The sequence below is a fragment of the Penaeus monodon genome, chromosome 17 (assembly GCF_015228065.2).
Source record: "Penaeus monodon isolate SGIC_2016 chromosome 17, NSTDA_Pmon_1, whole genome shotgun sequence".
Taxonomy (NCBI): Eukaryota; Metazoa; Arthropoda; class Malacostraca; order Decapoda; family Penaeidae; genus Penaeus; species Penaeus monodon.
In genome coordinates, this window is record NC_051402.1 from 5,415,612 (window position 1) to 5,427,251 (window position 11,640).

Here is an 11,640-nt window from a genome sequence, read left to right on the forward strand (position 1 = left end):
TTCCAAAAAAAAAAAAAAAGAAAAAAAAATACTGCTCCAGGGCGGTATGGAGACGGTGGTGGTACCTGGAGGTGGCAGGTATGAGGAGCTGCCACACCTCTTTAAGGCCAAATTTCACTCTGAGATCAAATTAAAGAAATAAAGAAAGAAAAGAAAACCTCCAGTAACCTACTCTGTCATGTAATTTCCCGATAACAGTCACAACATCTCTTCAAGAACAAGAAATAGAAGACAGGTACTAGACAGTGAGCAATCATGAAGCAGATTGAACAGCAGAGCTTCGGATATGCTCGTGACCCACATTGGCCGGAGGTTGACGTGGTTGTAGGACATGACTGGCGCATGCGCGTGGGTGTGGAAGGAGGGTCACTTCCCGGTGGCTGGAGAAGTATAAGAAGCCTTGACCCTGATCTTGAGGCACTAGTCGTGCTGCGCTGCCCAGGCACTCCACACTCAACCAGTACGTTAAGGTGCTGGTTTTTGTTTAAACAGTGATACCGAAGCAGTGTGATTTTCAGTGTTTCAGTGTTACAACTTCGATGTCAAGGATTTAAATAGTGGAAATTAGCATTTGGAAATATACAGCTAGGAGGGATTACCATACGGGCTTATAGGTTGTTATATGTGAATAAAACCACCGATTCAAGGGTGCATGGTGGATATTGTTACTGTTTCACGTGGATATCATCACGTATAGACGGTAGAAATTATCTCCTGTAGATGGTGGATATTATTACCACATTAAATGAATATCATCAAACCTTTTCGGGCAACGATGAAGCCACATTGCGTGTTGCAAGTAATTCTGGGTATATCTAGTTTATCCGAGCCAAGTCAGCATTAGATATCACTAAACGAGATAAATCCTGTCGATATAACTACACAACAACTGCACACTTACGAATAAGTTTAAATAGCATGTTAAAATCAGTGTACAACGTTTCATGAGTTCTTATTGCCACATACAGTTTATTTAGCCAGCCGTACTGCGAAGATAACTGAAAAGATGAAAATCAATGTCACATGATCAAAAATAATACAGAAAAAAGAATAATTCCTTTGCGTTATTGGGATATATTTTCATCTTTTTCCTTGTCGCGTAATCAATATCTCTCTTGCCATTTCTTACCTTCAAATCTCGAAGAAAAAAACAAAACACAAAACGAAGAGCTGTTTCCATCTAAAAAGTTAACCAATACAGTAGTCATTTTTGTCTCGGTGATTTCATATGCAACCGCAAGTACTCATCGAACTATGGAGAAAACGTGATCTAAAGATAATTCACTTAACTTATGGGGATATAAGGCAAATTAGGGCCTCTGATATCATGGATGTTTCACGTCTCATATATGTAATGTGATGAGAGAGAGAGAGAAGAGAGAGAGAGAGGAGGAGAGAGAGAGAGGAGAGAGAGAGAGAAGAGAGTAGAGAGAGAGAGAGAGAGAGAGAGAGAGAGAGGGGATGCGTGTATATGTACATATATACATATACATGTATATATAATTATATATATACCTTTAATTAAAATATATATATATATATTATATATATATTATATTTATATATATTATATATATGTTGTTTAAAATATTCATTTTATATATAATAATATAAAATATATAAATATATATATATATTTATTAGAAAATAGATATAAAATAGATTAATATATAAATAGATATAATTATAGATTATATAAATAGAGAGATATAATAAATATAGTATAGGTATATTGAAAATAGATGGATAATAAATAGAAAAAGTGTGTATTATGTATATATGTATATGTATGTATTGTATGTATGTATGTATGTATAATGAATGAAAGAATGAAATGAATTTATAAGAATGAATGAAAAGATGAATGAATGAAGGATGGATAGGTGGAAGGACGGAATGTATATGTATATTGACACCACACCACACACAACCACCACACACAACACACACAACACACAACACACCACAAACACACATATATATATATAGTTATATATATAATTATATATAATTTATATAATTTATATATATATAAATAAATATATAATATATGTTAATATATAACACACACACATACATATAACAGATATACATATAACACGTATAACATATATCCATAATATATAAATATATATATACAAAATATAATTATACATATATATACATATATAAATTATATATATATAATATATATATATATTATATATAATTTAAAATAATATAATACCCTATATATATAATATATATTATATTTTATATATTTATATATATATAAATATTTTATATATATATATATATATATATATATATATATATTATAATAAAATATAATTATATATTATATATTTTATAATTGTGTGTTGTTGTGTATGTGTGTGTGTGGTTGTTGGTGTGTGTGGTGTGTGTGGGTGTGTGTGTTTTGGGTGTGGTGTTTCCGGCGTATGTGTGGGTTGTGTGTGCGGGCAGTTTTTCGTGTGCTATTCTGTGTGTGCTTTATATATACATCCATATACAACCTATCATTTTTGTGTTTGCCCCGTGTGCGCGTGCGTGTTCGTACGTGCGTTGTATGTGTGTTTTTGTGTGTTGTGTTTGTGTGTTGTGTGTGTGGGTTGTGTGTGTGTGTGTGTGTGTGTTGTATGTTGTGTTTGTGTGTTGCTTGGGGTGTGTGTGTTTGTGTTTCGTGTGTTGTGTGTGTGTGTGTGTGTTGTGTTGTGGGGTTGTGGTTTTTGTTGGTGTGTGTGTGGGGTGTTGTGTGTGTGTGTGTGTGTTGTGTGGGGGTTGTTTTCATCACACTACTACTCATGTATATATGTATATATTATATTATATATATATATTAAAATATATATATATTTTATATATATATATTTTAATATACCACACACAAAAATTTTATACATAAATAAATAAATATACATTCATATTATATTTTATATAATATTTTATATAATATAATATATATAATATATTTATAATATATTATATTTTAATATATTATATATATATATTAATAATATATATAATTAAAAATATATATTATATATAATATATATATTGTATACATACATAACATATACACACACACATATAAAATAAAAAATAGACATCAATATATAACAACACACTTATTATACAAATATATATTATATATATATATATATATATATATAATATATTATATATACATACACCACAAACACACAACACAACAACAACACACACACACCACACAAAACACACACCAAAACACACAACACACACACAACACACACATTATAATATATATATTATATATATATATAATTATTATATATATATATATATATATGTATATGTATAATATATATATATATATATATATATAATATAAAATTTTATATATTATATAATAGTGTTTTGTGTGTGTGTGTTGTTTGTGTGTTTGTTGTTTGTGTGGTGGTGTTTGTGTGTTTATTTGTATTTGTTACTTTTGTAGTATATGTATTATATTTTTTTTAAAATTTTTTTAATATATATATATTATATATATATATATTATATTTTATATCAACAGTTTTATCTAAGCCTTGCTGAAACCAATTTTTTCCTCCAGCCAAAGAAAAACCTTTTGACGCTGTCTTCTAATGCTGTGTGTCTTCTTTTCAGATGTTGTCACGGATTGTTAGGGGTTTGGGCCTGGCGGGGGGGCGAACGCTGCTCCCGCGGCTGTCGGGGGAAGCAAAAAAGATGGCAAAAGTAAGTAGGAGGTTCTTTTATTATCATATATGGTGTCTTTTTTCGAGACATCTTGGTAAATCCAGAGGGGGTCACGTAAAGGGGAAAAAAAGAGAAGAAACACTGAATATAAGGTGCCAGGACAGAAAAGGGAATTTCGAGAACCGATTTTCAAAATCCCGGAATTCTTAAAAGGACGCCGGCATCCGTAAGGCCTATGATCAAAATAAGGTTGGTGAACCCAAGGGGGGGTACGGGGCGGGGGGGTACATGCCATTCTGGGTCAACCCCGCCATTCCAACCTCTTTCCGGTAAGGGTTCGGTCCGGGGGGGCGCCCGGGGTAGGGGCAAAAGGGCTCAAGAGGCGTCTGGGCCTCACCTTTCCCCCGGCTTGACCTTTGCGCGCTAGATAGTGGGGAAGGGGGGGGGGGAAAGGGGGGAAAGGTCTTGACTGCTTTGCTTCACTAAAGATATGCAAGGAAGTTCATTGTTCAGTATGGCGATTTACTTTTCTCGTTTCGACGGTCAAAGTTCTACATTTGAATGTTTGAAATTTTACATATGTAGGATCATAGCTTAGCACACACCCCTTTGTCATATCGCAGCTTATAAAACATTTTTTTTGGGTAAAACCCATATACCTGTAAAAAATCTATAAATTAATTCAATCAAAATCCTATTTTTTGTCATTTGTGAAGCTGAAATGCAAGAAAGCTTAGCAATGTCCCCGGGTTGCCACAATTATTTTTGTCTAGTTATCTACCTGCAAAACGTGCCTCATGGAAAATTGTGCTGTCCGGGGAAATAATTTGCTTTTAGGCCTTTTCCTTTTTTTTAAAAAATGTATCTCCCGCAAATTAAAATTAAACCTGATATTATATATCTTCACCGCGATTGGGTTTTCCCTATATCTGTAGTTCACAAATTCTTTTATATTACCCAAAAAAAGGGGTAAAAAGGTTTTAAATTGGGGACGTAGTCATTTTTTTTTAAAAAAACCTCGGAGATTATAAACCAAAACCGGGAAGACCTACATTGCAACCACGCAGGAAAACTGGGGGAAGCCGCGACCCCCTACCTTGCTCGTGCCGGGAATGGATCTGTGCAACATTTTAGGTCTGCGCGCTTCTCATTCCCTTTTTCTCTTCTTCTCCCTCTTTCTCTTTCTACCCTATTTCTGTCTATTCATCTATCTCTCTTTTGTCCTCACTCTCTCCTCTCTCTCTCTTTTCCCTCTCCTCTCTCATCTCTCTCGCTCCCCTCTCTCTCTCTCTCTCTCTCTCTCCCTCTCCCTCCCCCTCTCTCTCTCTCCGCTTCTCTCTCTCTCTCTGCCCTCTATTTCTATCTCTCTACCCATCATCTATCTTTTTATCTCGCTATCCATCTCTCTATCTATTTCTATCCTCTATCCATCTATCTATTTCTCTCTCTCTCTCTCTCTCTCTCTCTTTTTCTCTCTCTCTCTCTCCATCTCTTCTCCACAGGATAAATGAGAGTAACTTCCGCAGAAACCCACCGCGGAGGTATGCAATGAAAAAAATCAAACAGGTTTCCTCGGGGCCATCCCCAAAATCCGCATCCTGTTGGCTTCAAAAGAGGCACGGGTCACTGAACGGTTCGTCCTCAAAGTGGGTTACCTGCGGATGAGCTGGGCGTTGGGGGTTGGGGGTTGAGGGGAGGGGTCAGGAAACGACCTCAAGACTCATCCTCTCTCTCCTTTCTCTCTCTCTCTCTCTCTCTCTCTCTCTTCTTCTTCTTCTGCTTCCCTTGCCAGTTTCCCATTTTTATTCAAATCACCTATTATTGTAACTTTTACGGACTATTACGGACAAAAGCATATTGTTTAACGCTGAGACTTGGGATGTACTTTGTGTATAGATTTGGGTTTAAAGATGTTGGGTACACAAATACATACATAGACACAGACACAGACAAAGAAAAGACACACACACACACACACACACACACACACACACACCACACACACACACACACACATACACACACACACACCACACACACACACAACCACAAAAACACACACACACAAAACACACACACACAACACACAACCCACACACACACACACACACACACAAAACACACACACACACACACACACCACCCACCAAAACACACCAACTTTTAACACAGTAAAAACAATCTTGCCACTTATCCTTCAACATGTGAATTTTAAACACCCGCCCTTCCCTTGCAGTATTTCCCGTGATTAACTCATCACCTTCGACAATGCGCCTGTAGGGCCCGTCCGGAGAGATGGAACTTGCTACAGCCAGAAGGAGTGCGAAGGACTTCCCGGGGACCCGCGCCCGGCACGTGCGCCAACGGCTTCGGCATCTGCTGCGTGTGTGAGTGTCTCGGGCGTGGGCGGGGTTTCCGGTTTGGTCTTGGTGTTTTGAAACTTTGTACGGCGTGTTCACACCCTACGGATTCTCAGAATGATGTTTTATCTTTATTTTTTGACAAGGCACTTTATTTTTACATGGATAATTCTGGAATGAGAAACACAACACGTGATGATATTTTTTCATGACTTTAGATGAGCTTTGTCATTTCCTAACAGGTATACTTTGATGTAGATTATGTACATGCCATACACACACCATATATACATGCATACATACATATATATATATATTATATATATATATATATATATATATATATATATATATAATATATTTACCAGGAAGAAGGATATACATACATTACTTTTGATTGCCTTAGAAGTGCCAAAACCAATTTTACCAAAGTAGTGAAACCCTATAGGTAGCCCTGTTATTTGCGCTGATTACCTTCCATAACTGCGACTTGTGATGGTACCATATCGGTGAATGGTACCTACTTCACCAGCCCTGGTTACCCATCTACTTACCCCCACCACCGGGCACATTAGGGTTTGGAGATTTTTGCCTCCTGCAGGTGTAAGTCCCGGGCATGCGACAGCAACAACTAATCTCCGCCTCGCACGAAACCCCAGTTCCTTTCAGAAGAGCGTGGATGGCTGCAGGGGGGGGGAACTGACTAATGCATGTGTACTTTTTATGTGACCTTCGGCATGTCGAAAACCAAGGAACGTAGAGTAACGAAAACCCCATGGGGCAATAAAATAAGTTGCCTTTTTCGAGAATTGCTCACTATCCACGTTAGATACCGCAATTTCAAACAAGTTAATAACCCCGGGATGACTGTTGGCGGTTGTGGCGTGAACCATAGTGGGTAACTCCCCGACTATTTTCTTCTAAAGCCCAATAGTTAAATGGAAGGGCCAACTTCTTTATTCTGACTTCCTTGGACCTAACAATGGTGCTCTTTGCCTGCCGCATGCTGAGGAACTCACATAAACCTTTACGTTCACCGAACGTGCGGAGAGAGCATAGACAGTGGACATGTTGGTTTACTTCGTGAGCGGCGCAACCTCCTACACCCCGGGGCATTGCATGGTAACGCTCCACCCACCTCCGGGGTGAGTTTTCTGATGCTTCATTGTGTCGCACCAAAAAAGTTGGGATGTGAAGGTCTTTGAGTACCCATGATTGGGGTCTCGGTAAATTTTTTTCGAGTGGGTGTTTCAGATCTGATTATCCCTTTTTATAAAATGGATGCAGATCTAAATCGATTCACGCAATTTTAAATACGGACTCCATTCTGCGTACTCTGAATATTCATTCACATCTTTCTCTTTTTAGTGTGAAACGGATTGTCATTCAGTCTTCACTACAGTCACTACTATACACACTATTTATAGGTATCCCATTATCATTACCTTTTTTCAATCACCCTGATATAAGGCGTTCTGTAGAATTTTTTAAAAAACAAGAACATTTTTCAAAGGGTAAACTAAATCGAGACCAACCTACAGTACTAAAAAATGAAGGCTTGGTAATGGTACTTAAGTAGACTGTATCCAATGCTCGAATCACTCATAACAGGCATGCTTGATCTATAAAATTACTAGGCAAAAATTTCAAACTTGTATCAAATTAAAAATTATACTTCATTAACACTTGACCTTTATAGGCTATCATAAGCTTTTTTTAATGAATAATTTACAGTATAATTATCCATTTCTTTTGACATATAAGTGCTAAAAATGCTATACGTGGACAGACCAACACGCTTTCAAGAAATGTGTTCAACGGAATCAGAAGACACAAATAAATACATTTTTTCCGGTGCCCCACAGACGTGCCAGATCTTGCTGGAGTTCGAAAGTTTTCAATCTTATGGGCCCAGTTAAGGTGACTGTAACAACGATACCTTTGTTGTTATGGGAGCCAACGCTGGCAGTAAATCCCAGTCATCTGCGGCGCCAATACTGGACAGCCAGTTAGCCTTTTCCGTTACCTTACTAATTTATTTCATTTTTTTACATATATATCATTTTTAAAAAGTTCTTGATTGTACTAGTGCCTAGATTATCACTTACTGGGCATAGATGTTGATCATCAGTGTGATTTTATATTAACAACACTTAGCTGACGATAATGTTTCCCTTTCATAGTGTACATTGACGTTGACCATTCACCTGGTCCCTACAAGTTAATGGTCACGTCCTCCTCACTGGCTTATGCTAGAAACTGGAAAATCAAAGGGGACTTTCTTGGACGAGCATGACCCATGCAAGGCTCCTCCTCGCTGCTTGCAGTACTTTAAGGAGACGTCAGGCGCCATCACCTCATTCAACTTCGGTCCTGAGCCAATGATGCTCACAAATCAGGTGAGTGCACTTGTACACGTACACGCCAACACGCGCGCACGCGCACACAAACACACACACACACACGTACATACACGCACACATACGTACACACGCGCACGCACGCACATACACACGCACGCACGCACGTACGCGCACACACACACACACACACACACACACACACACACACACACACACGCACGCACGCACGCACACACGCACGCACGCACGCACGCACGCACGCACACACACACACACATACGCACCCGCACACGCACACGCACACACACACACACATGTATGTATGTGTGTACATATACATACATACATATACATATATACATACATATACATCACTGTGTGGTAGGATATGTGAAATATACGATGAAACATGGATTAATAATCATAAGAATTGTAGAACGAAATGCGAACAATAGTATATAACCCTTGAAAAAAATCAAACACTTTTTCGCTCCCACAGCATATTGCATTTGCTTCGGATACAATCCCGGCTTTTGCGACATCGGCATGAACTTCAAAAGGTTGGATCTCGGCAACATTAACGGCAATTTGCGGTAATGATTTCCTGGGGAAACGCTCTGAGGAAGTTGTGTGGAACTTCGGTACTTTAACCGCTCAAGGTATGTCCATAAGATATGCTTGTTGGGGCAGGTTTTTATTTAGCTTACTACTCTGCGCTAATTCATATATCTTTTAATTTTATTTATCTGAGCCTCAGGCTTATAGCAAGAGAAACTCCCCCCTTCAATTTTGGGCTTTGATGCAGCCAGCTCTTTACTGCAGGATTTTCATCTGCTAACCGTTCCTTTGCTCTTCCAGCCAACGCACCGGCCCCATCCCCCTTGTGCGTGTACTCGACGACAACAACGACCGCGAGGAAGAAGGCTTCAATGCGAACTATCTTTTGTTGGCGTGCTAATAGTTGGCGACGTTTTTATTATCAACCTTATTCCCCCCCACCCCCCCCCCCCACTCTTCGTAATCTCACCCAAAAAGGACGACCACCCTGACGGCTTCCATTCCCGTGGAAACCGTGTTGTGTGGGGCGGATCGTGGTAATGAGTGTCATTTAATATTTCCCTTCAACCCTTCCCCCGCAACGACTCTTGGGCAAAAAAGTGATCGTTGGGCATTCCCCCCAGAGCTTGTGACGACGGTCCGAGAGCTTCTTTATGTGAGGCAAGAGTCACCTCTATCACCACGTGTAATATAGTGTACAATATGTGGGCAGCAAGAGACATGTATAGCACTGTACAGAATAAATTATTATTTTTGTATCGAGTCGGAATGAAGCGAGTGATGTTTGTGCGAGTGAACGTCTTTTTGAATGTTTATTTTTGATATGTTTACCTACTATCTGTTAAGTTATTGATAATGTAATTTATTTTATTTATTATTTTACTGAGAGAAACAAGGTAGCGATATCAATCTTTCGCTATACTTCTCAGGGCAATTATGTGTCAAGCAAGACAGTTTGTTACTGTATCGAGACTAATCCTACACCAATAAATGAAAAAATACAGTCATTTATTTTTTTGAATTCCTTCTGCAGCAATTCTAATTACCAAACCTGGTGTAGGTACAACTGATATATCATAATTTCAGGGAAAACTCGGGAGAATTTATTAACTGGAAACAAGGCATATGTTTTTTCAACTCTGATGTATGAGAACATGTTTTTCTTTCCTTATAAAATCCAAAAAACAATATTATTGACAAAATGCATTCAAGTTGGGGCTACTAACGTTTTTTTTTTATTGAGAAACATTGCATTTAGTAATGAAAGGAAAGAGGTTTCGGTGGTCGTCTAAAATTTTTTCTGAGAAAGGGTTCTCCAAGATATCTTACTATATAAACCTTCATTTAGATTTCTCCAAGACAAACATTTAAGTAAAACATTAATATATACAGACAAAAAAGGGAAACCCAAAATGAAATCTGCACTCATTTTTTTTGGCTCTTTTTTTTAAAACATCTTCCCCCAGAACCCAAAAGGAGCACACTTCACCCCTATAACCCTACCTGATACGGGGAAAAAAGGGTGACATTCAATAGGTCCTTCCATGCCCCCAAAATGTCTTGATCATTGTGCTGCAGGATGCATACACTTCAACTATTTCACGGCAATTTAAAACATCAAACACAATATTTCCATCTAACAATGTAACCTTCTTAATTTCAACCTTTAAAAACCTAATTACAAATTACTTTTTGAAAATTTCAAGTTGATAATTTTTTGTCACCTTAAAAAAAAAATCTTGCTTTCCCAATGGCATAAAATTATAAAATAAATCCTTTATTTCTGAAAACACCAAAGAATTTTGAAAACTAAATTACCTTACTTTAGGCACAACCTAATTCATTAAACACAAATAATGTATTTCATTTAATAAAACATTTTTTTAACCACCAAAAAATGGAAGTAAAAAAAATACAAAAGACATAAAAATTTCCTGTAACCTCAGTACCTTTATAATTAAAAGCAAAATTTAAAATAGCCAAAAATCACATACTCCAAACACGTTTTCTCTTAGTTGATACTCCAATCTTTACACAAGCAACAGGCTAGGAAACAACGCAATAGTAACGATAAAAACCGTACTTTCTCTCAAATACGTTATAGGGATGTTAGCCACCTTTCCTGTTTTTCCCCCTGTTTTCACTCTTTCTTTGGAAATTTAAAATTTAAAGGGGTTTACTGCATTTTAACTGATTTGGGTATTTTTTAAATGCATTTTTTGTTTTCTGAAACACTGAAAGGGTGCTTGATACCACCTTTAAGTATTGCAGGTACAAAAGGCTGATGGGTATTCTTTTTGCTGGACCTTCCTCAGCTTAGTAATAATGAAAATTTGAACCCAATCAAATATACATTTAACTAAAACCCTGCAACCCTCATATGAAATAATTTATTTAAAGTTAAAAACCTTTCAATGTTTTTTACTCTTCCCTTTTCAACCAAGCACCTACATGATTTTATAATTTCTTCATTAAAAACACACACCAACACACACACACACACACACCACCACACACACCACACACACACACACACCACAACACACACACACACACACACACAACCCCACCAATTACAAAAAATTTTAAATTTTTATGTATACATATAATTAATTCTATATATAATAATACATATATATAAAAATTATATATATATTAAT

General features: G+C 37.1%; 1 pseudogene; it reads left to right on the forward strand.

Annotated features, from left to right (window-relative positions):
- Positions 1-255: 255 nt before the first annotated feature.
- LOC119583218 lies at positions 256-9,426 on the forward strand (annotated as a pseudogene).
- Positions 9,427-11,640: the final 2,214 nt, after the last annotated feature.